Raw genomic sequence first — 24,757 nt, 5'->3', positions numbered from 1 at the left:
ACTGACTATAGTGACCACAAAGTGCTTTGGGAATCCACAAGAGAAACAGATGACTGTAATAAAAAATATCAGTATTAACATAGAAGACTGAAGCATCTATAGATTGTTATTTGGTTCACTAAAATACCACAGATTAAGACCATAAATATTGTACTTCCAGAACTCTGAATTATGTCTCAACATTGTCACTCTGCTACTGGAAACTAAATATAATGGTGGTCAATTGAAGTCCAAGATTTTTTCTATGTGCAGAAATCTGTTTTATTTCACTTAAAATAATTTATTTTTAGTCTCCCTATTTTCTGAAACATTGTAAATAAATAAGAAGGGTGCATGTGGTGAGAGTTATTTTACCAAAAAATGTAGGTAGAAAAATTAATTTATAATTGTGTATACAATTTACCCATGAGCATCCTGTCAGCCAACAAAAAAACTTTTTTTTTAATTATTAGGTGAGAACTTTTGAAATGGCAGATATTTGGCCATTTTTGATCCACAGAATATCAGTTCCATCTGATTCAATCTAATATATATCTTACTGATGTTTTATTATACCAGTTCTAAGGAGAGAAAAATATTTTTAAGGATAGTATCAGAATTTATGAACTAGGTTTTTTAATGTTTTCAATGACATAGGAACAAAATTTCAACAGCAACTTTTACAAATATGCAATGACATTCTTCATATGCCCATATTTTTTAATATAAAAATATACATTTATTGTCATAAGTTAGGTGACCTAGGAAATGTACTCTGACTTTATTAGCAGGTGCTGTCAGAACCTGAGCCACGGTAGGATGAAAAAAGAAAGATTATGCAGGCAAAGGCAAGGGTGGTTCAGTCATGAAGAGGATAATCTAGTCCATGCACTGTAACAGCCGTTATATTCACTCTTAATCAAAGGCTCAAAGAATAATGTAAGTCAGCTCAAGTAAAAAGTCCAAATACATAATTTGGTTCTGGTTTGACTGATTCTTTGATAGTATTTACACAGGCAGAGACAACAGTGTTTTCTAAACCAAATTATCATGCAGATTCTGTATTTGTACATACAAACCCAAAAGATCACCTGGTTAGATCATTACCTCATTATCAATTGTCTCAAACTAGACTTTAGATAAAATCACATTTTTTTTTACTTAAAGATCCATTATTTTAAGTTACAAAAATAAAAAACTGAGCTTAAAAAGTTTAACTTTTTAGACACTGGCTGGTATGGCTAAGTAAATTCAATGCCAGCCTGTGAACTGAAAAATCACAGATTCAATTCCTAGGTAGAGCACATGCCTGGGTTTTGGGCCAGATTCCCAGTTGGGGGTGGGTAAGAGGCAACTGATCAATGTTTCTCTTGCATATCAACTTCTCTCCCGCTCTTCCTCTTTCTCTAAAAATAAATTTAAAAAATCATTTTTATTTATTGTTTAAATATATTTTATTGATTATGCTATTATATTTGTCCCATTCCCCCACTTTATTCCCCTCTGTCCCTGCACCCTCCCTCCCACCTGCAATTCCCACCCCTTAGTTCATGTCCATGGGTCATACATATAAGTTCTTTGGCTTCTACATTTCCTATACTATTCTTAACCTCCCCCTGTCTATTTTGTACTTACTATTTATGCTTCTTATTCCCTGTATCTTTTTCCCCATTCTCGCTCCACCTGCTCCATGCTGATACCCTCCATGTGATCTCCATTTCTGTGATTCTGTTCCTGTTCTAGTTATTTACTTAGTGTTTTGTTTTTTGTAGGTTCAGTTATTGATAGTTGTGAGTTTTCTGTCATTGTATTGTTCATAATTTTTTATATTCTTTTCCTTAGATAACTTCATTTAATATTTCATATTATAAGGGCTTGGTGATGATGAACTCCTTTAACTTGACATTATTTAGGAAGTACTTTATCTGCCCTTCCATTCTAAATGATAGCAGTTCTGGGTAGAGTAATCTTGGATGTAGGTCTTTGCCTTTCGTGATTTGGAATACTTCTTTCCAGCCTCTTGTTGCTTGTAAAGTTTCTTTTGAGAAATCACCTGATAGCCTTTGGGGAACTCCTTTGTAGGTAACTGTCTCCTTTTCTCTTGCTGCTTTTAAGATTCTCTTCTTCTTTAATCTTGGGTAATGTAATTATTTTATGCCTTGGTGTATTTGTCCTTGGGTCCAACTTCTTTGGGACTCTCTGAGCTTCCTGGAAGACTATTTTCTTTGCCAGAGTAGGGAACTCTATTTCCTTTGCCAGTTTGTTCAAATTTTTATTTTGAACAAACATTATTTTTTCAAACAAATTTTTAATTTCTTGCTCTTCCTTTTCTCCTTCTGGCACCCCTATAATTCAGATTTTGGATTATTTAAAGTTTTCCTGGAGGTTCCTAATCCTCTCCTCATATTTTTTAATTCTTATTTCTTCATTCCATTCTAGTTGAATATTTAGTTCCTCCTTATGCTCCAAACCATTGATTTGAGTCCCATTTTTCTTTCCTTCACTGTTGGTTACCTATGCGTTTTTCTTTAATTCACTTTTCATAGCCTTCACTCCTCTATTTTGCAACCATACTCAACCATTTCTGTGAGTATCCTGATTACAAGTATTTTGAATTGTGTATCTGATAGACTGACTATCTCTCCATTACTTAGTTGTACTTTTTCTGCAACTTTGATCTGTCCTTTTACTTGGGCTTTTTTTTTTTTTTTTTGTCTCAGTATGCCTATTACATAGTAAGCAGTGGAGCCTTAGATACTCACCAGGGCTGGGCAACCCATGTCACTGCATTGTGGTGATGTATATAGGAGAGGGATCCAGAAGAAAACACTGAAGCTAGCTGGGCTCTCTGCTAGCTTTCAATCACTTCATCTGCTACCCACAAGCAAATTGGGCCCTTCTAGCGCCCATTCCCAGGTAGGTGAGTTTGTGTAGGTTCTAGTACTCTGTGGGTCTCTCCAATGAACTTTCCTGTGAGGCTGAGAATTTCTCCCCCAACCACAACCACCACAGGCCTTTTCAGTCAGATATGAGACTTTATTTCCCCACAATAGAAACCTGGGTGGCAGAGTCTGTTCCCCCCACCCAGTTGTTCCTCCTGGTTTATCCTAATACAAATATGGGACCTCCCACTCCACCAGCTACCTCCACCTTGCCACAGATCCTCTCCACCTGGGATGTCCATCTGCACCCATCCTATTCATCTGGGTGAATATTTCTTTTTTAACTCCTTGGTTGTCAGACTTCCATATTGTTTGATTTTCTAGCAGTTCTGGTTCTTTTTTGTTTTTAAATTTGTTGTTGTCCTTCATTTGGTTGTCCTACCTATACCTCTATCTTAAAATCCTTTTTTAAAAAGTCTTTTTAAAAACTATGATTCAAATATAGTTCAATACCCATATTCTGATAAAAAGATGTTGCTCTTTTAAAAATTAGAAATACAATTGTAGATACCAGAGGTAAAAGGAGGTGCAAGCAGATTTAATATGGTAAACAGGGTCAAATATATAGTAACAGAAAAGGATTAATATAATATACAAATGATATATTGTAATATTGTATACCTGAACTGTACATAATCTTCTTAATCAATGTTACCCTAATAAATTTAATAAAAAAGAAATATATGTATTGGTGAGCTATTAAAATGCTTAGACCATTTAATAAGAGAGCTGAAACAATGGGTCCCACTTCTCAATGCTTAATGGGTAATCTGAAGTACTTTAAAAAAAATAGAATCACAAAAAATCCTACAAGTACCAAGTGCCAAAGAAAAGGAGTTGGTCAGGAAGAAAAATATCATTTTCAAGAGTACAGAGAACATGATCATAGGGAAATCACAATCACAAATACAAAATGTATGTATGTGGTTTTTATTGTTTTCATTTTTCTATTCTTGTTTTTGGACTAGACTAGATACAGGAATTCTGCCCTTTAAGGTATTTGATGGAACTCCATGAGAATGCAGCATACTACTATAGAGTCAGATATCATTCTCTGACAATAGCAGGTGAAATAACAGAATAAAATTTAGAGTATCAGATATCTGATGATGTTTTTTAATCTTAGAGTTTAGATCAGTCTTACAAATTTTCTACTCTACAAAATGGCAAATATTTAATTAGAAGTTAATTCATACTAACAAAATATTATGTGGTCCTATTTGCATTTGAATTTAAAATTTCCCACTAGGTAAAAGAGTTGAGGAGTAATGTGCACCAGCCAAGCAGTGCTAACTAAAAAGACCTCAAAGTCCTCACATGGAGTGATTTTCACATAGTGGTTTTCAAATTATGCTCCTACATACATGAATTCATTCCTCCAATTTACTGTTTGGTGTTCTATATTTTAATCTTCTGATCTAATTCTTACATGTGTTTCAGATCCCATCCATTGGATAACAACAGGAAGAAAGTATATTGTACAAGGAAATTTTCAAATCAAACAGATAATTGTACCAAAAAAAAACTTTGGAGGACTCCACCAATCCTGTGATTCTCCATGTATAAGGTTAAACATATCATATTTAATATTTGTATTATATTTCCTTAAATATTGTTATACATTCATATGTATGCAGGCTTGTATAAACATATTTTTGTCTTCTTTTAAAATGTTATCTTCTGCTAAAGAAAGTGTAAGATTATGGTAAAGCCCTCAGATATTCTTTCAATATTCACTCAGTAAACAATTAATAATAGTTTGCTCTTTCTTAAAGCCAGTTCCAAGAGAAATTAATTTCTTTCTAGAAAGCAGGTTTGTGACCCATGTGTCACCATCCACCTGAAGACCACTTATCTAAACTGAGGGAAAAGAACCTGGGAGGAGATGAGACAACTTCTGGTACTAGCTTTTTGAAACTCAAAACTAAAATGGAATGGCGAACATCACATACGCAATTATATCAATAAAAAGACTCTATTATCATGTTTTATTTAATTATTGTTAAAGTACACTTTTCTGTTTTTACTCCCATCCCAGCTCACCCCCCCCAGTGTTCCCCACCTCCCTCCCATTTCCACCCCCCTTAGGTGTTGTTCATGTGTCCTTCATACTTGTTCCTGTGAATCCTTCCCCTTTTCCCCTCAAATTCTCTCCCCTCTGGTCCCTGTCAGCCTGTTATCTATTTCTGTGTCTTTGGTTATATTTTGCTTGCTTATTTGTTTCATTGTTTAGGTCCCTGTTAAAGGTGAGATCATATGGTATTTGTCTTTCACCACCTAGCCTATTATATTCAGAATAATGCTTTCCAGTTCCATCTATGCTGTTGAAAAGGGTAGGAGCTCCTTCTTTCTTCTGCTGCATGTAATTCTGTTGCGTAAATGTACCATAGTTTTTGGATCCACTCATTTACTGATGGGCACCTAGGTTGCTACCAACACTTGGCTATTGTAAATTGTGCTGCTATGAACATTGGGGTGCATAGGTTCTTTTGTATTGGTGTTTCAGGATTCTTAGGAAATAATCCCAGCAGTGGAATTGCTGGGTCAAAAGGCAGGTCAATTTTTATTTTTCTGAGAAAATTCCATACTGTTTTCCATAATGGTTGTACCAGACTGCATTCCCACCAATGGTGAACTAGGGTCCCCTTTTCCCCACAAACTCTCCAAAATTTGTTGTTTGTTGCTTTGTTTATGATGGCCATTCTGACTGGTATACAGTGACATCTCATTGTGATTTTAACTTGCATCTCTCTGATAGCTAGAGATATTGAGCATCTCTTCATGTGACTGGATGCTCTGTATGTCCTCCTTGGAGAAGTGTCTGTTCAAGTCCTTTTTAGATTTTTTTATTGGGTTAGATGTCTTCTTAGAGTGAAGTCACAGAAGCAGAAATCAAGAAAAAAATTCCATTTGATTTAGCAAAAACAAAAATAAAATATCTGGGAATAAACCTAACCAAGGAGGTAAAAGACCTGTATACAGAAAACTACACAACACTGAAAAAAGAAATCAAGGAAGACACGAACATCACTACAGTAATAGAGTTCAGGAAACTGTGAATTAAACTAAGATCTGGGAGATGTGTTGTGAAGTATTTACAGTTGTATAGAACAGTTATTATTTTCAATAATGTTAGAGCAACAATCATATGACAGACTCTATGTGATCTGGATAATATGAATAGGGGTATAGAATTTTGGGTAGAGTGCTAAATGAAAACAAGTGGCATGAAGTATAGAAAATTAGCAATACACTGTGGAAGAGAGAACAGGGAAAACCTGTCAAATGATACAATATAACCAGCTGAGGCAAAAAAGCCTATACAGAAAGGGGAGGAATACAAAGATACTATTAAAATGTAAAAGAAGTGAGAATAATAAGAAAATAATAATACAAATATGCAGCAACTTGTGTCTCTGCTACAGCAAATTGAAATTTGTCTCTCTGTCTCTACTGTTGGGATGCCCCCTCTTTGGGTCCATCTCTGGTCTTTTCACAGTTCCAAGTTCTTTGTGTCAGTTGTGGGTAAAAGAAAAAAAAAAGGCAGGAGAAGGAAGAAAAAAGTGATAAGTTTGAAAATAAAGGAAGAAGGAATAAAACAGAAAAGAAGGAAAGAGAGGAAAAAAATATTGAAAGATAAAACAATAATAAAATTAAAAAGATAAAGGATTACTTAAAAAAAAAACCACACATCTCTTTTTGGTTTCAAACTGGCCAAACCAGTTTTTGTGGCTGCATCAGGATGAGGAGCAATTCGTGTGGGCTTTCTGGGAGTGCTCTCCCAAGAGCTAACCTGGTGCCTCTCCCCAGTGCCCCATGAAGGCGATCTAGGTTCTTTTCAGAGCACTCTCCCTGGGGGTCCTCACTTTGGGTTGGGGTGTGGGCATGTGTTAGCCAGGCTGCCTGGGTCCCAAAGGATCTGGCACGAACCTTCCCAGTTCTGTGGGGGAACTCAAGGGCTTCCACCCAATCTCTGGAATGCTGCCAGGCTGGGTGGGGAGTAGGCCAAGCTACTGTCACAGGAGAATTCTTGTTTACTTTCCAAAACATTTATCCTTAAGAAAGCCTGCCTCTCAACACAGCCTAATTCCCCAGCCACACCAGTGACTATCAGAGTCAAAGCCTGACACTGTACCTCTCAATTCTCCCGAGTTGGCGACCACAGAGTCTTTGGTTGATCTTGATCTTTGTCCTTAGTACCCTCTCTATAAACTTAAGCAAACAGTTCTCTGACCAGTGTTGCCCAGCTTGCTTGGCGAGGGAGGGAGGGAGGGAGCTGATGACCCAGCTCTCTCCCAAGGACCCTTTGGCAGGCCTGGGGCTCCCAAAGATTCCATGGTAGGCACAGGGCACTGGGCACTGGCCAAGGCCACTGCTGCTCCTGTCTTTGATTCGTTCCCTGAGACCCTACTGTCCTGCATCCGTCTCCTTACCATCTGGTTTTTCAGTGTCCATTAAGATGTATGGTCTCTTCTTTTCATATACGCTGGGGAACTGTTGGCTGTTTGTGCTGTTCCTCCATAGATAGGCCAGGATTTTCTCCCATGTGTACAGGAAAATGGAATCTGCTCTGTCCTACTCCATTGCCATCTTTCCTCCCTCTCCTCAAGGTTTTAGGTAGACCCTTTAAGGTAAGATATTACTTCTTCATTTATTTCTTGTTCTCAGCTCATAACATAGGACCTTAGTGCTCAGAGCCTCAAGGTCTGGCCAGGAGAAAGCTATTCCTGGGTCACCTAGGGCAGTCCTGTTCTTGCCCTCTATTATCGTTAATTTGATTAGCCAAACAAATTAAACAAACATGGGCACCTGCTTAGTAGGAGTATATAAACTATCTGCAAGCAAATAAATAAAATGTATTCAACCAGAAATAAATTTCTTCTAAATATATTATGAGATGATAGTAAATAAATACATACACACTGGCATTAAACACATACACACATCAGAAAGAAAGACAATCTCATTCACTACAACAGTGTTCAATTTTGTTAAATTTGTACTAAGTTTGAATTTAATAAATGAAGTAAAGGCTTGGACTTTACATGTGAGTAATAGGTTACCATTAATTACATTCTATATCACAGGTACATAATAGAAAATCTATTTGGGGGGACTTATGAATCTACTACCTCCTAGCTATCTTCTCATAAAAGCCATATGACATTTGTTAAGATTCTGTAGTAAAGATTAATAGCTCATTTCTTCAAATCTTTTTTATAGCAGTCTTTGGATATGATATACACATAAATCTCACCCTGACTAAACTTAAGATTATATAGTTGAGCTTGTCTGATTGAGATATAACTATTGAAAACAAAGTAGGGCCCAGTTCATCAAAAGTTTTACTTAGGTTTCTGAATAAATGTCAGCATATTTCAACTGAGTATTATGTAATCCAAAGTTATCTGATGGATAATAATATTAAATGTGAATGTAATATAAGCCCTTCAGTTGTAATCTTTGAATTTGAATAATTCCAATGGTATATCTTTGAGAAAAGACCCACACTTAAAAGACTTTAAGAGGCATGGATACTATTAATCAGAGTTTTTCTAATTCAATAATATTCTAGCAGTAAAAATGCTTACACTCCACAAGCACTCATATTTGCATTATAAAGTCTAAGGTTCCATTACAAATCCTTCACAACTAATCCAGGGCCATCTACTGCACCAATTTGTTTTATTTTAGTATTTCAGTAAAATTTATATATTTAAAATAATTAGATAAACCAACTATATAACTATGGTTTGTTTAGTCTGATCTCTCCTGTTTTGTAGTGTTTACCACACATTAGGATTCATGCTACTAAATTCTAGGAATAAAATTATTAACAAAAAAGACATAACCCAATCTCCAAAGAGTTCATAGTCTACTAACAGAGACAGATAACATATAATTCTTTTTTTTAATTTTTTTATTGAATATGCTGTTACAGTTGTTCTATTCCCCCTTTATTCCCCTCCACCCTACCCTTCATCCCCACCATTATCCCCCCTTTAGTTTATGACCATGTGTCTCAAGTCCTTTAGATTCTATATTTCCCATGCTATTCTTGCCCCCCCATCTATCTTCTATCTACTGTTTATGCTTCTTATTTTCTGTACCTTCTCCCCCCTTCTCCTCCTCCCACTCCCCTGTTGCTAACCCTCCTTGAGATCTTCATTTCTATGTTTCCACTCCTGATCTAGCTGTCCTTTTAGTTTGCTTTCGTTTTAGGTGTGGTTGTTAATAACTGTGTTTGTTGTCCTTTCACTGTTCATGTTTCTTTAACTTCTTTTTCTTAGATAAGTCCCTTTAACATTTCATATAATAAGGGCTTGGTGATGATGAACTCCTTGAATTTGATCTTATCTGAGAAGCACTTTAACTGTTCTTCCATTTTAAATGAAAGCTTTGCTGGATAGAGCAATCTTGGTTGTAGGTCTTTGGATTTCATGACTTGGAATACCTCTTTCCAGCCCCTTCTTGCCTGTAAGGTCTCTTTTGAGAAATCAGCTGACAGTCTGATGGGGACTCCTTTGTAGGTGACTGTCCCCTTAGCTCTTGCTGCTTCTAGGATTCTCTCCTTCATTTTAATCTTGGTTAATGTAATTATGATGTGCCTTGGTGTGTTCTTTCTTGGGTCCAACTTCTTTGGGACTCTCTGAGCTTCCTGGATTTCCTGGAAGTCTATTTCCTTTGCCAGATTGGGGAAATTCTCCTTTATTATTTGTTCAAATAAGTTTTCCACTGGTGGCTGTGCCTTTCCCCCTTCTGGTACCCCTATAATTTGGATGTTGGAGTGTTTAAAGATGTCCTGGAGGTTCCTAAGACTCTCCTCCTTTCTTTGAATTCTTGCTCCTTGACTCTTTTCTGTTTGGCCATTATTTGCTTTCTTCTGGTCCACTCCATTGATTTGAGTCCCAGTTTCCTTTTCATTGCTATTGGTGTCCTGTGCAATTCCATTCATTTCAATTAGTTTCGCCTTCATATATTTGTCTAATTTGTCGGTATAATCAACCAGTTCTGTGAGGATCCTGATCACCAATGTTTTAAACTGTGCGTCTGTGAGTTTTGCTATTTCTTCATTGCGTAGATCTATTGGCTCTGGGGCTCTGAGATCTTCCTGCACAATTCTTGGTCTGTTCGGGCCCTTTAAGTGTGAGAAGCTGCGCCTTGGATTCCAAGGTCGCTGGGTTGTGACACTGTATGTGGGGGCGTGGCCAGAGCGGGGAAATGGCGACCCCTTTTGCAGCTTCTCACAGCTGGGTGCGGAGGAGCAGTGACTTAGGTGGTTCACCTGGGCCAGGCCACTCAGCATCGCTGGGTTATGACGCTGTATGTGGAGGTGGGGTCAGAGCAGGGAAATGGCGGTGCTCTCCACTGCCCCTTGCCTGGGGACCTGACGGCCAGGTCCAACCGCCCACTCCCTCGCCTGTCCACCCGCGCACAAATGCGCGACCTCAGTCAACACGCAGCCCCGCTGCCCCGCTGTCTCCCCCGTGGTTGCTCGCTCGGTGGCTCACTAGGTCTGACCCTGCGCCTGGATTCCACGGGCCTGGGTCTGTCTGAGGGAGTCCTCCTGTGCAACCCTGCTCCGCCAGCCCCTGGTTTCACCCCTTACTGGTCAGGCTGAAGAATTTGTTGTTAACGGACTTCCGAAAAGTTCAATTTTCCGTGTTCTGGCTGTGTTTTCTGTTGCTAATATTTAGTTTTCTCTATTCTTGGTTGTGTGAGAAAGCACGGCACATCCACCTATGCCTCCATCTTGGTGGAAGTCAACATATAATTCTAATATGATAATATCAGCCCTATAAAATCAAAAGTTGTCACAAAATTAAGCATAAAGACCCACATACAAATGGGAACAAATCATTCAAATGAAAGTCATTTCTAGAAAAAAATGAATGAAAGAAAGACAGTTTCTCCTACTAATTTCACTAATTCATTCACTTAACAAATATATGTATGCTTATATAGCCTAGCTACCTGGATTAGTAAATATGGTAAGCAAAGTCTTTCTCCTCAGGAGCTCATGGAAAGGTGAAAGAGACATATTTTTTTATCAAACCATCACACAAATTACTGTAAATTTTCCACAGAAATCTTTAGTAAAAGGTGAAAGATTTATACAATTTGAAGAGAAATCAGAGTATGATGACTGTAAGTTTTCAAGTACTATAAGTGATAGGAAGGATAGATACACATGACTATGAGCAGGTACAAAAAGATTAGACATAAATTAGGGATAATTTCTCTGAAGAAGGAATGGCAGGGCTGAATCTGGAGGATGATAAGAAGAAACTAGAGGAAGAGCACAGAAAAAAACATTGTAGGGAGATGAAACGGCATGTGCAAAAACCCTTGCAGCAGGAAGCAAGATGAGAAAAATGCACTGAAAGGAAATAACTGGGAGCAGAGAGCTTAGAGTGTGTTACAAGGTTGGGGAAGCCAATAGGACCAGTTTATGAAATCCTTTAGGTATTTAAAAGTGTCTTCTTTTCTTTATCACAAGGAAGCAGACATAGTAGTTTGGTTGGATGAATTTTAGAGGTATAAAATGAGAGTCCAGGAGACAAGGGCTGCTGCACTAGGGTTAGTATAGCTGGATTCCAGGGACATTAGAAATTGACTTAAGACTGTTACCTGAGTTTCTGGCTTAAGTGACTGAATAAATAGTGATATACTTCACAGAGAAAATTTGGTTGTGTTTTGGAGGGGACATAGAATCATAAACTTTGTTTTCAAGATATTCAAGAGGGTATATGAAATATGCAGTTGGACATGTGGGCCCGAAACTCAGAAGTAAGGTATATACTATCAATAAAACTTATATGACACATATACTTAGGTGGTAACTTATGAGATTATCATTAGAGGATGTGCAGAATTTTATGGGGAGAGGGCCTAGAACTGAATAGGCTCTACTCCCAAGTTCTAATTACACATATGAAATTTATTCTGATTCCACATACTACATTCCCTTAAGACCCACTGATTTTTTCACACATTTTTCAAATGCTTATTTGTTGTGTGTTTACATTGTCAGGTAAATCCTCCTTAATTAAATAATTATTAGTTTGCCTTGTTTCCAAAATTATTCATTCCTCTGATACAGATGCAGCAGTATTTTCCTAGTTCAACTACATTACAACTTTTATGTTACCAGTCCTCAACTTCTTCACTGCAGTTCCAATATCCAAAAAGCTCTAAAAATCAGATTTTAAAAAAATTGATGTAGTTCCTGGTCAGATATATCAGTTGGTTAGAGTGTCATCCCAATACACCAAGGTTTCAGTTTAATCCTTGGTCAAGGCACATACAAGAAGCAACCAGTGAATGAAAAAATAAGTGAAACAAAAAATCTCTCTCTCTCAAATCAACATATAAAAAGATTTTTAAAATTACTGCATACCTAAATGGTGGCAAAATCAGATACAAAATGAAGTCAAGCTATATATACAGTCTTATCCCACGTAGAGTAGATATCTATCTGCACTGCTGCAGACATATTAATGTATTTGATTTGGAATGGTGTTTTTGGAATACTGCATTAGTTTTTTTTACCTTTACTTTATTTTTTGTTTTAATAACATTTTTGCAATATAATGAGGCAATAGGAAAAAACAGTTTATTCTAATATTGTCTTAGTTACTCCAGTGATTAGATGAAGCTTCAAATATGATTTAAATTTTCTATGATTCAGATATTTCTTATTTCTCACATATTCTTCATTGTTGTGTTGAGGAAAAAAGATATTTAAAGAATAATCAAAGGCAATTTCTTTTGTCACTTACCCTTCCCCTATAGGCAATCATATGGCTTACAAAAATACATGGATAAGAATATTCATTGATGTTTTATTTTTAATAACAAAAACTTGGAAGCAAAATAAGTTGTGATATAATTATTAAATTATATATTACATAATGACAATAAATATATTTATTTTCTAAATAAGAATAAATCATGTGTATACATACACACATACATACAACAATGCTTTATTTGAAGCTTATAAAATGATGTAAGTCATTTAAGATTGTTCTGTATTACCTTTTAACATCAGAAATATTGTGAATTCTGAAGACAGCTAGACCTAGGTTTTTGAATAGTAAATTTTATAACTCATTATTTATTGGGTGAATGTCATACAGAAAAGACTATGCTATATGCTTTGCATATGTTATTTCATTTAAATTCACGAACCATAAATAAAAATTGAAATGGGCTTTCACAATTAGTTTTTAAAATGTCACTACAATATTTGTTTTCTTTTCAAAAATTATGTATTCAAAATTCAAATTTAAATTGAGCACATTCTATCTCTTGATAGCAAAAAAAAAAAAAAAAAAAAGAATGAGCCCTGGCTGGTGTAGCTCAGTGGATTGAGCACAGGCCTGCAAACCAGAGGATCGTGGTTCAATTTCCAGTCAGGGCACAGGCCTGGGTTGCAGGTCAGTTCCCATCAGGGGACACACAAGAGGCAACCATACATTGATGTTTCTCTCCTTCTCACCTTTCCTTCCCCTCTAAAGATAAATAAATAAAATCCTAAAAAAAGAAAAACTAATGAGTTATGCCCTTTCCAATTCAACAGATCAATTCAATGAATGAGAGGTATATTCTTACATTAATAAGAATTAATTGTCCAATATAACACCATATTTGTATTATTAGTCATATTTGTATTTAGTGCTTATGGCTATATTTAAATAAGTTAGTACTACAATTTGTATGCTTTTTAGAAGTTCCCTATACAATTCAATTTTTTCCTGTAAGAATGGAAATATGCAAGTAAAATACTTAAGCTAGATTCAGTAAAATATCTTAAGTTTCTTTTCATAAAAAATGATTGTCTAACTGAATGCTAGATGATTAATATTTATTAGGAAGATTTTATAAACAAAGGAGATGTTGCTTCAGAAATCAACAATTGTGTTTAAATGATGTTTTATACTTCATAGTTACTTTCAACTTAAAACAAACCTTTCATGTAATGCTTAAATGTATTAATTTTCATCCTTGGTATAGTGACATTTGGTATAGTAACATTTTCATATTATTTTCATTATAAAGTTGTGAGTGTTCTTTCAAGGATGCAGAAAATAGAGATGCAAGACTGACTTCTCTAAAAGGTCCTATTTCAAATATCTTAGAGAGTCATCAATTGCACTTTTTAAAAAATTTACATGTTGTAAAATATAACCAAAGCCATAAATAAAACATCCGGAGAAAATATTCAAGCCTTTCAACAATAATTGACATTTCTTGTATCATTTTATTAGAATTATATTATATTTCTATTTTTAATTATATTAATGGTTATTTCAGGAATAATGCCAATAGATTATCAATATTACAGACCTTGTAAGAGAAAGAAACTGGTCATGTAATATAGTTAAATTTATAACAAAGAAGTTCATACAACTTTGTAAAAATAAAAGTATCATAAATGTTTATTCCTCAAAAAATTCCAAATAGTCCAAAAGATTTTATACTAACTTATACTTGAAAACTTTAAAAATTAAAAAATATATATTTACCTTATAAGTTGATATATGATTATCAATTAATAAAGTCATTTTATCATAATAAAATATTATCATTAGAGATGCAGTAGTGTAGTCTAACCATTTCTAAAGAATATGATTGTGGCATTTTAGGTAGTTAAATATTAAAATAATGTAGCTGAAAATGAGACTTTGAAATGATTCACTTTGATTGACAGAAGAAATTGGCTTTGTTTAATAAGTACATATGTATCACTCAATTTTTTGAGATATTACTACCTTTTGAGGTGGGAAGGTAAAATTTATATTGTCTTTGTTTACTTAACTGGTAAATATGATATTTGGGGCTCTGTGTTTTAAATGTACCTGTTATTACATTATCTACATTAATCAAATCCCTTAAGTAAGTATGCCTTCTTGTAGAAAAGTCCTTCAGTTATATAGTTGTAGATTTACCTTACCTTTGACACTGAAGAATAATATTTTTTTAAATCAAGTAAACATACTTAATTTTTTTATTGTTACAGAAAGCACATTATCATGAAACATTAATTCATCAAGCAAACTATTCACAGAGACCTCATGGACTAGTTGAAATCTCAAAATGAAAAGTAAGTTGAATCAAACATTCCAATGAATTTTATACAAACTTTTATCTTCACTTTACAGATGAATACTGAAACTCAAAAAAATTATCAGACATACTCACAATCATACAGGCAAAAATAGTGAACTCAACTTCTCATCTTTTGATTACAAATAAGTTTGACTGCAAGTTATTTATTATCAGCTCACAAAAAATATTTTAAGTTTACTCCAGTTAACACTATTACAAAAAAAAGTATCCTATATCCAAACACAAATATGAAATAATCACTTCTACTCTCTGACAAAAAAACTTTTGGAGTTGCTTCCACACTCTTAATAGAGTTTGATTTGATTAACTTATAATTCTTTGTTTTATTTTCTGTTTTATTTCATCTGTGTGGTAACCATTATATGCTGCAATATCTGGGTTGTCCATACAGTGTCAGACAATGCTATAATAAAAATCTACCATCAGCAAATATTAACTCTAGATGAGTCTTACTTTAAGGTGCTTTGTTCCATGTTAGTTTCTAGATCTATTTATTAAATAGACACTATTCGAAAAAGTTCTTGTCCTCTTACCAAGGGAAAATTTTAGTTTCCTTAAACCTTCTTTACTATTACCTTCATGATCCTTTCCTAAAAATCTCTAACTGCTTTTCATATGAGAGAAAGTTTGGTTAGGGATGGAGGTAAAGGCAGAGATTATTATTTTCAGATTGGCTTGTTCTACATATATCATGTTTATTATATTTTATATTTAGTATTTTAACTTCTTTCTTTGAGGAATAAACTTAAGAAATGAATAAATGCATATAAAATTTGGCAAGAATTGAAATAGACCCAGAAGAAAATTTTAAACTTGTTGGTTAAGATTATATTTCTTATGAAAGTCAAAACCACAATTATGACAGGATTCTGAAGATACAGAATAGTGGATCCAATCTTTTATCGGCTTATTAAAACATATAGTATGTGAATATACACGTCATTGTCTATTTAAGCATAGGGAAATCTAAGATAGTGTTGGAGTAAGTAGAAGCTACACTCATCTCCTTCTGGAATTAAAACTGAATTATAGAACAATCATCCTAAATAACCAACTGAAGACTAGCTGAAGAGAAATCTTATAGCCAAGGAAGTACAAAAGTGGTCATATCAAGACTGGTAGGAAGGGCAGAAGTGAAAAATGGCTGGCTCTGTTCCTAGGGATAGCCACTAAGTTTCCAGAAGGATATCTCATCTGTGGAGGGTTCCCCCTGAGAAACATAAAGTCTAAACCACAAACCAGGCTCCCCAGCCCAGAGCACCAGAGCCAGTGTCCACATGAAATCTGGCTGTGAAAAGCAGCAGGGTTTCTGTCCACCAAAAAGAAACAGGAATCCACTAGAGGTACATGCACTGTTATAAAGAGTCAAGGCACAAAATTTTGTTCACAGCTACTTACTCTGATCTCTAGTGAAGGGAGGGTACAGAGGACTAGGGTCACATGAAAAGAGTCTGGGGTTTATGGCTCTGAGGAGACAGTTTAAGGGATACTTGACAAGATCCCTGTGCTGAGACATTCTACCATACCATGGATGCCATTTTTCTTGGGTGAAGCACTCTGTTCCATGTGGCATAAAACTAGTGGAAGGCAATAATCCTACAGTCTGGACTGCCTCTCACCCAACCATATGGAGCTTATATCCTGTTGAGGAGTACAGCCAGAGGTTCTTTCAGTGTCAGAGCCTAACAGGAAGCCAGCAGGTATAGGCAGGTAGGGGTGGATCTTGGGTTGCCTTGAATTTGCTACAGAACTGCCCACAGACCTGGTACTGGTAAAAGTCACCATTGGAGTGAAACCTGGTCCTTTTTACTCACACTCAGGCACAGCAGAGGCAGCTACAAATTGTGGGTCACTTGTAAGTCCAAACAGGTTGCTGAAGGGCAGTCACAGAATCTTATATTGGCTTGCACCATGGTCCTTCCCCAAAAAGCAAAAACAACACACCTAGTGGCTAGCTTCAGACAACAGCAGATCAGAATCCATTAAGGTTAAAATCACATATCCAAAGGCAGATTGTAGTGACACAAAACCCTGCAAATTTCACTTCATGTGGTCAGAACCTGCATGGCAGCTTACAGTGTGAGATTGAGATTGAGCCTCACAGTCATCTGGCCTGTAGGTTGATCCCAAACACAAACGAGATAATAGCAATCAATATTTAATTACAATAAGAAGGCCCACCTAACACAAACAAGAGATACTCCTGGTTCACCCAGTTCAGATAATTAAGAAAATCAAACTCTGGAACCCACATGAAAACTACTTCATAATGCCACCCTCAAAACACTGCTGTCATAGAAGATCTAATACATAGAAACAAATACAAAGAACCCAGCTGGGGAGACATAAAAATAAGCCTCAAAGAAAAACAAATAGGACATTCAAAGGCCAGTACAATGGCAGAGGAATGAGTGGAAGCCACCCCAACCTCCACCCAGAACCAATATGGAATTGTGGAGAAATTACCCAGAAAAAAACAACTGAACAATAGCGAGAGAGAAGCCTTATGACCTTGGACATACAGAACAACCAGCTTCGGCACAACCTGTCTGGTAAAGAGTACGGTGGAGACTCAAGAGAGCTGGCTGGGTGCCCACAGGTGGCAGAGCCAGAGGGATAATTAAGCAACTGATTGGATCCCCCTGAGAAAAATGGGGCCTAACACTAAGCTGTGACCCCCAGCCTAGAACACCATACCCAAAAAGTTCACAGATAACAACCAGCGGCAAAAAGCCATAGGTTTGCTCTCTGCCAGAGATAGACACCTGGAGAAGCAAAGAGTCATTTAAAGGGCCAACACACAAATATAATTTGAAATCACTTACCTGAGGTTCTGGCAAAGGCAGGAACAGAGTGGGCTGGAAAAGCCTGAGGAGAGACTGGGGATGGAAGCTTTGGGGAGACAGCAGAGAGAGTAGCCTCAGGGATACTGGTCCTAGTCATCCCCCAAACAGTGGCAGCCATCATGCTCAGGCACATCACTCCCCTCCAAGTGGCAGCACCTGAAGGGAAACAACAGCCCTGCCCCCAAGAGAGACTCTGCCCCAGCTCTGTGGTGCTTAAACCTGACCGCTGAGTGCAGAGTGACTAGATGAATTACTGAAGGAGACAGCCTCAGACATAGATCCCTGTCAAAGAGGTGGGACAGAGTAGACTAGAGAGGCTTGAGAAGAGACTGGGGATGGCAGCTTAAGGGAGAGAATTTAGAGAACAGCCCCTGTCACCCCAGTGCTGAGTCATTCCCCAAACAGTAGGAGTCATCCTGCTCAGGCAGACCACTCCCCATTGAGCAGCAGCAGCCTAAGGGGAAACAATAGCCCCAACTGCAACAAGAATTCTGCCCCACCCTATGGAGCTTAACCCTATAGCAAGGTAGTCATGAAAGGGAAGTTCATAGTGATACAGGCCTACCCAAAAAAGATAGAAACATTTGAAAGAAACAACTTAACCCTACATCTACAAGAACTGGAGGAACAACAACAAAGACAGCCCAGAGCAAGTAGAAGGAAGGAAATAATTGAGATCAGAGCAGAATAAAACAACAATGAGACTAAAGAATCAATTCTAAGTAAGGATCAATTAATCTAGAAGCTGGTTCTTTGAAAAGATAAACAAAATCAACAAAGCCTTTAAGCAGACTCATCAAGGAAAAAAGAGAGAAAAAAACACAAGCAGAAAAAAAAGAAGAGAGTTTACAAATGACACAGAGATACAAAGAATTGTAGGAAATTACTACTGGGAACTATGTGCCAAGAAATTTGAAAACCTAGGTGACATGGACAAATCTAGAAAAAATATAATATTCCAAACTGGATAAAGAAGCAGAAAGCCTGAATAAACCAATAATAACTAATGAAATAAAACCAATAATCAAAAAACTCTGGGCACACAAACACCCTGGACTGGTCAGTTTCACAGGAGAACTTTACAAAACATTTAAAGAAGAGCTAACCCCTATCCTTCACAGACCATAACAAAAAAAACCCGAAAGGACTGAAAACTCCCAAACTCTTTTTGTGAAGTCAGCATCATCCTAATCCCAAAACCAGATAAAGACACAACAAAGAAAGAAAACCACTGGCCAATATCAATGATGAACATTGATGCTAAAATCCTCAACAAGATACTGGCAAATATCATTCAGCAATACATCAAAAAGATTATACACCATGACCAAGTGGCATTCATCCCAGGGATGCAAGGATGATATGATATAAGCAAATCAATAAATGTAATACATCACATAAATAAAAGGAGAGACAAAAATCACATGATTGTATCAATAGATGCAGAAAAAGCATTTGATAAGGTACAGCACCCACTTATGACAAAAAACACTCAGCAAAGTGGGAAGAGAAGGAGCATTCTTCAACATAATAAAGGCCACATATGAGAGACCTACAACCAACAGCATACTCAATGAGCAAACACTAAAACCTTTCCCACTAAGATCAGGAACAAGACAAGGATGCTTGCTTTCACCATTTTTATTCAACATAATATTGGAATTTCAAGCAACAGAAATCAGACAAGAAAAAGAAATAAAAGGCATCCAAATTGGAAAGGAGGAAGCAAAACTGTCATTGTTGCAGATGACAGGATAGTGTATATAGAAAATCGTATAGACTCCACCAAAAAACTACCCTACCTAATAAGTAAATTTGGCAAAACAGCAGGATACAAAGTCAAAATTCAGAAATAGAAGGTATTTGTACAACAACAATGAAATATCAGAAATAGAAATCAGGAAAAAATCTCATTTCATGTAGCAACAAGGAAAATAAAAACCTAGGAATAAAACTAAGGAGGTAAAAGACCTGTACTCAAGAAACTACACAACACTGAAGAAAGAAATTAAGGAAGACACTGTAAATTAATGGAAGCATGTACCATGTTCATGGATTGGAAAAATTAACATAATCAAAATGTCCATACTACTCCAAGCAATTTATACATTCAACACAATCCCTATTAAAATACCAATGTTGTATTTTAACAGGGATTGAACAGATACAGAACAAATACTTCAAAAATTTATATAGAACCATAATTGACCCCAAATAGCCACAGCAATTTTGAGAAAAAAGAACAAAGAAGGGGGAATCACTATACCTGATATCAAATTGTTTTACAAGACCACTGTAATAAGAAATGTCTAGTATTGGCATATGAACAGACACATAAGCCAACAGAACACAATAGAGAGCCCAGAAAAAACAAAGTCTCTACAGTCAAATAATACTTGATAAAGTGGTCAGAAGCATAAAGTGGAGTGAAAATAGCCTCTTCAATAAATGGTTTTTGGAGGTCTGGACAGCTACGTGCAAAAAAATGAATCTTGACCACCAACTTACACCATACACAAAAATAAATTCAAGGTGGATAAAAGACTTAAATATAAGTCATGAGACCATAAAAGTCCTTCAGGAGAACATAGGAAGGAAAATCTCAGATATTCCACATAGCAATATTTTCACTATAGGTCCCCTAGAGCAAGAGACTTAAAGGAAAGAATAAACAGATAGGATCTCATCAAAATCAAATGCTTTTGCATGGCTAAAGAAAACGGCATTCAATGAAAGAGAGAATAAAAAGTGAAAAGAGAACCAACCATATGGGAAAACATATTTGCCAATGATACCCTAGACAAAGGTTTGTTTCTCCAAAATATATAAAGAACTCATGTGACTCCACTCTAGGAAGACAAACAACCCAATTAAAAAACGGGCAAAAAGATTTGTACAGACAATTCTCCAAGGAGGAGCTACAGAGGGTCCAGAGACATATGAAAAGATGTTCAGTATCACTGGCCATCAGAGCAATGCAAATTAGAACCACAATGAGATACCACTTCACATCAGTTGCTTTGTTTATGAATAGCCATCATAAACAAAGCAACAAACAACAAGTGTTGGAAAGGTTGTGGAGAAAAGGGAACCCTAGTGCATTGTTGGTGGGATTGCAGAGTGGTGCAACCACTATGGGAAACAGTATGTAATTTCTTCAGAATACTAAAAATGAAACTACCTTTTGGCCAGGTAATTCCATTGCTAGGATTATATTCTAAGGACCCTGAAACAGCAGTTCAAAAGAATCTGTGCACCCTCGTTCATGGTCATAGCAGCACCATTTACAAAGACAAGTGCTGAAAGCAACCTAATTGCCCATCAGTATATGAATGAATAAAAAAACTATGGTACATTTACACAATAAAATACTATGCAGCAAAAAGAAATAAGGAGCTCCTTCTGTTCATGACAGCATGGATGGAACTAGAGAGTGTTGTGCTAAGTGAAATAAGCCAGGTGGGAAAAGACAAATACCGTATGATCTTACCTATAAGCAGAACCTAGTCAAAACAAACAATCAAGCAAAATATAACCAGAGACATTCAAATTAAGAACAAACTGACAGTAACTGGAGGGGAGTTGGGAGGTGATAATAGGGGGCAAAGGGGGAAGGGTTTGCAGGAATATTTATAAAGGACAAAATCAAAGTAGTGTAGGATCAAGGGTTGGAAGTGGGGATTCCTCAGTTGGGGAGAAGTGGTGGGAGAAAAATTGAGACAATTGTGTTTTAACAATAATAAAAATAATAATAAAATAAAATACCTAAAAAAGAAAAGAAAATTCCAGAAAAAATAGCTAAATAAAATGGAGGCAAATATTTTATCAGATATAGAGGTCAAAATAATGGATATAAGGATATATATCCATTAGCAAAAAAAGGACATAGAAACAATAAAAAGGGACCAGTCAGAAATGAATAATGCAATATCTGAAATGAAGAGTAGACTAGAAGGAGAAAAACAGTATATTGAAAGAAGCACAGGATTGAATCAGAAATATGGAAAACATATAGAAAATATACCTAATCAGTGCAAAAAAAGGAAAAAACAGTTTAAAAAATAAGGATAGTTTAAGGAAACTTTGAGACAGCATTAAGCTAGTGACATCTGAATCATAGGGTACTATAAGGGGAAGACAGAGAGCAAGGGACCAAGGACCTGGTAGGAGAGAGAATGACTGAAAAGTTCCCTAAATTGATAGAGAAGGACACACATGTCCAGGAAGTGCAGAGAGTCCAAAACAAGATGGGTACAAACAGACTTACCTCAAGAAACGTCATAATTAAAATGGCAAGGTTTAAAAACAAAGAGAATCTTAAAACCACAAGAAAAGGATGGTTAGTTACCTGCAAGGCAGCTCCTATAAAACTGTCCACTGATTTCACAACACAAATATTTCATGTCAGGGGGGAATTGTCATGCGACAATGAAAATAATGAAAAGCAAAGACCTACAACCAAGACTACTTTACCCAGCAGAGTTATTATTTAAATTGAAGGAGAAACAAAGACTAGAGCTTTCCAGACAAGGAAAAGCTAAAAGAGTTTGTTACCAGCAAGGCAGTAGTACAAGAAATTTTTTAAAACCTGGTTGAAGAAGAAGGAGGAGGAGGAGGAGGAGGAAGAGGAAGAGGAAGAGGAAGAGGAAGAAGAAGAAGAAGAAGAAGAAGAAGAAGAAGAAGAAGAAGAAGAAGAAACAAAGAATGATAGTTAAAAAGTAAATAGCAATAAACATATACCTATCAATAGTCACTTTAAATGTAATTGACTTAAGTGTTCCAATCAAAAAACATAAGGTAGCTAAATAGATAAGAAAGCAAGATTACAGATAATATTATATATATAGATATATAGATCTATATATCTCTCTATATCTATATAGAGATCTATATATATTATAGATATATAGCTATACATATCTGTAATATACATAGATTTATAATCTATCTACATCTATAAAGATACAGATATATATATCTGTAATCTTGCTTTCTTATATCTCTCATAGGATATATAAATATATTCTATATATTTTTCTCTATATATAATATAACATATATATTTTTTCATTTTTTAGTATTTTATCTGCATTGTCTATAAGAGACCAACCTAAGAATGAAAGATGTACACAGGCTTAAATAAAAGAGATAGAAAAAGATATTTCACACAAATGGACATTTTAAAAAGCTAAAATAGCAATAATTATATCTGACAAAGCAGACTTTATAACAAAGGCTATATAAGAGACAAAGAAGGAAAGAACATAATAATAAAGGGAATAATCCAACAAGAAAATAAAACCCTAGCAAACATTTATGCTCCCAATATAGGAGAACCTAAAAGCAAATCTTAATGGAAACAAAGGCAGAGATGGACAATAATACAGTCATATTAGGAAATTTCACACCTAAATAACATTAAATGATAGAGCTTTGAGACAGATAATCAACAAGGAAATAGCAGCCTTTGGTCAGATGGGTGTAATTAATATCTTCAGAGCACTTCACCCCAAAGCAGCAGACTATACATATTTTTCATATGCACATTGAATAATTTGTAGGACAATCTATATGGTAGGAAACAAAACAAGTCTCAATAAATTGAAGAAGATTTAAATCATAGCAAGCAGCTTTTCTGACCACAAGTGCATGAAACTACAAATCTGAAAAACACATAAAGACATAATGGTGAACAACATGTTACTAAACAATTAATTAGTAGCAATGGGTTAACAATGAGATCAAGAAAAAATCAAAAGGTACCTTGAAACAAATAAAAATTGCTACACAACAACCCAAAACTTATAGGACACAGAAAAAAGCACTTTTAACAAATAAATTTACAGCACTACAGGCTTATCTCAATACATGAGTAAAATCATAAATAAACAATATTACTTTACACTTAAACTTAAAACAAAACAACAAATAATGCCCAAAATGAGTAGTAAAAAAAGAATTAATAAAGATCAGACAAGAAATAAATAAAATAGATTCTTAATAAAAGGAATAAAAAGGTCAATAAAACCAAGAGCTGGTTCTTTGAAAAGATAATCAAGACTGACAAACCTTTAACCAGACACATGACATTATAAATATATATATATATGAAGAGAGAGAGAGAGAGAACCCAAATAAATAAAACCAGAAACGAAAGAGGAAAAGTAACACCTGATATCAAGGATTTATACAGTATTATAAGAAAATATTATGAAAAACTGCAAAAATATGCCAACAAATTAGACAATCTGGAAGAAATGGATAAATTCCTAGAAATGTATAATCTTTTAAAACTGAATCAGGAAGAATCAGAAAATCTGAATAGACAGATTAAAACTAATGAAATTAAAGCAGTGATCAAAAATCTCCTAATAAACAAAAGTCCCACATAAAATGGTTTAACAGGTGAATTTCACCAAGCATTCAAAGAACTAAGAACTATCCTTTTCAAAGTATTCCAAAAATTTAAGACAAAAGAGGACTCCCAATTTCATTTTATAAGGACAGCATTATCCTAATTCTAAAACCAGGTAAAAGATTACCAAAAAAGAAAATTTTATATGGATATCCTGATGAACATAGATGCAAAAATTCTCAATAAAATACTAGCAAACATAACCAAACAATACATTAAAAAATCATATACCATGATCAAGTAAGATTTATCCCAGAATACAATGTTGTTATAAGATTTATAAAATAATAAACATGATATACCACATAAACCAAATGAAGGATAAAAACCACATGATCATATCAATAGATACAGAAAAATATCTGGTAAAATCCAGCACCCATTTATGCTAAAAAATGTTATCAAATTGGGAATAGAGGGAACATAACTCAATGTAATAA

General features: G+C 35.4%; 1 protein-coding gene across 2 annotated transcripts in view; it reads right to left on the bottom strand.

The window, feature by feature from the left end:
• Window positions 1-24,757, bottom strand: part of TFEC (transcription factor EC) — a 140,562-nt gene that overhangs the window by 95,895 nt on the left and 19,910 nt on the right. The window contains exon 1 of one of the 2 annotated variants that reach the window (XM_037136209.2): window positions 17,882-18,019. The exons of the other annotated variant lie outside the window; for it this stretch is intronic. The gene's annotated coding sequence lies outside the window, so the exon portion shown is untranslated. Of the gene's footprint in view, window positions 1-17,881; window positions 18,020-24,757 lie in introns of those variants that run through there. 2 annotated transcript variants of the gene reach the window in all.

Source organism: Artibeus jamaicensis, unplaced genomic scaffold, assembly GCF_021234435.1.
Source record: "Artibeus jamaicensis isolate MK-2021 breed Jamaican fruit bat unplaced genomic scaffold, CSHL_Jam_final contig_311, whole genome shotgun sequence".
NCBI classification, from domain to species: domain Eukaryota; kingdom Metazoa; phylum Chordata; class Mammalia; order Chiroptera; family Phyllostomidae; genus Artibeus; species Artibeus jamaicensis.
The sequence above is the reverse complement of the archived record's forward strand: the minus strand, read 5'-3'. Positions and strand labels throughout refer to the sequence as shown.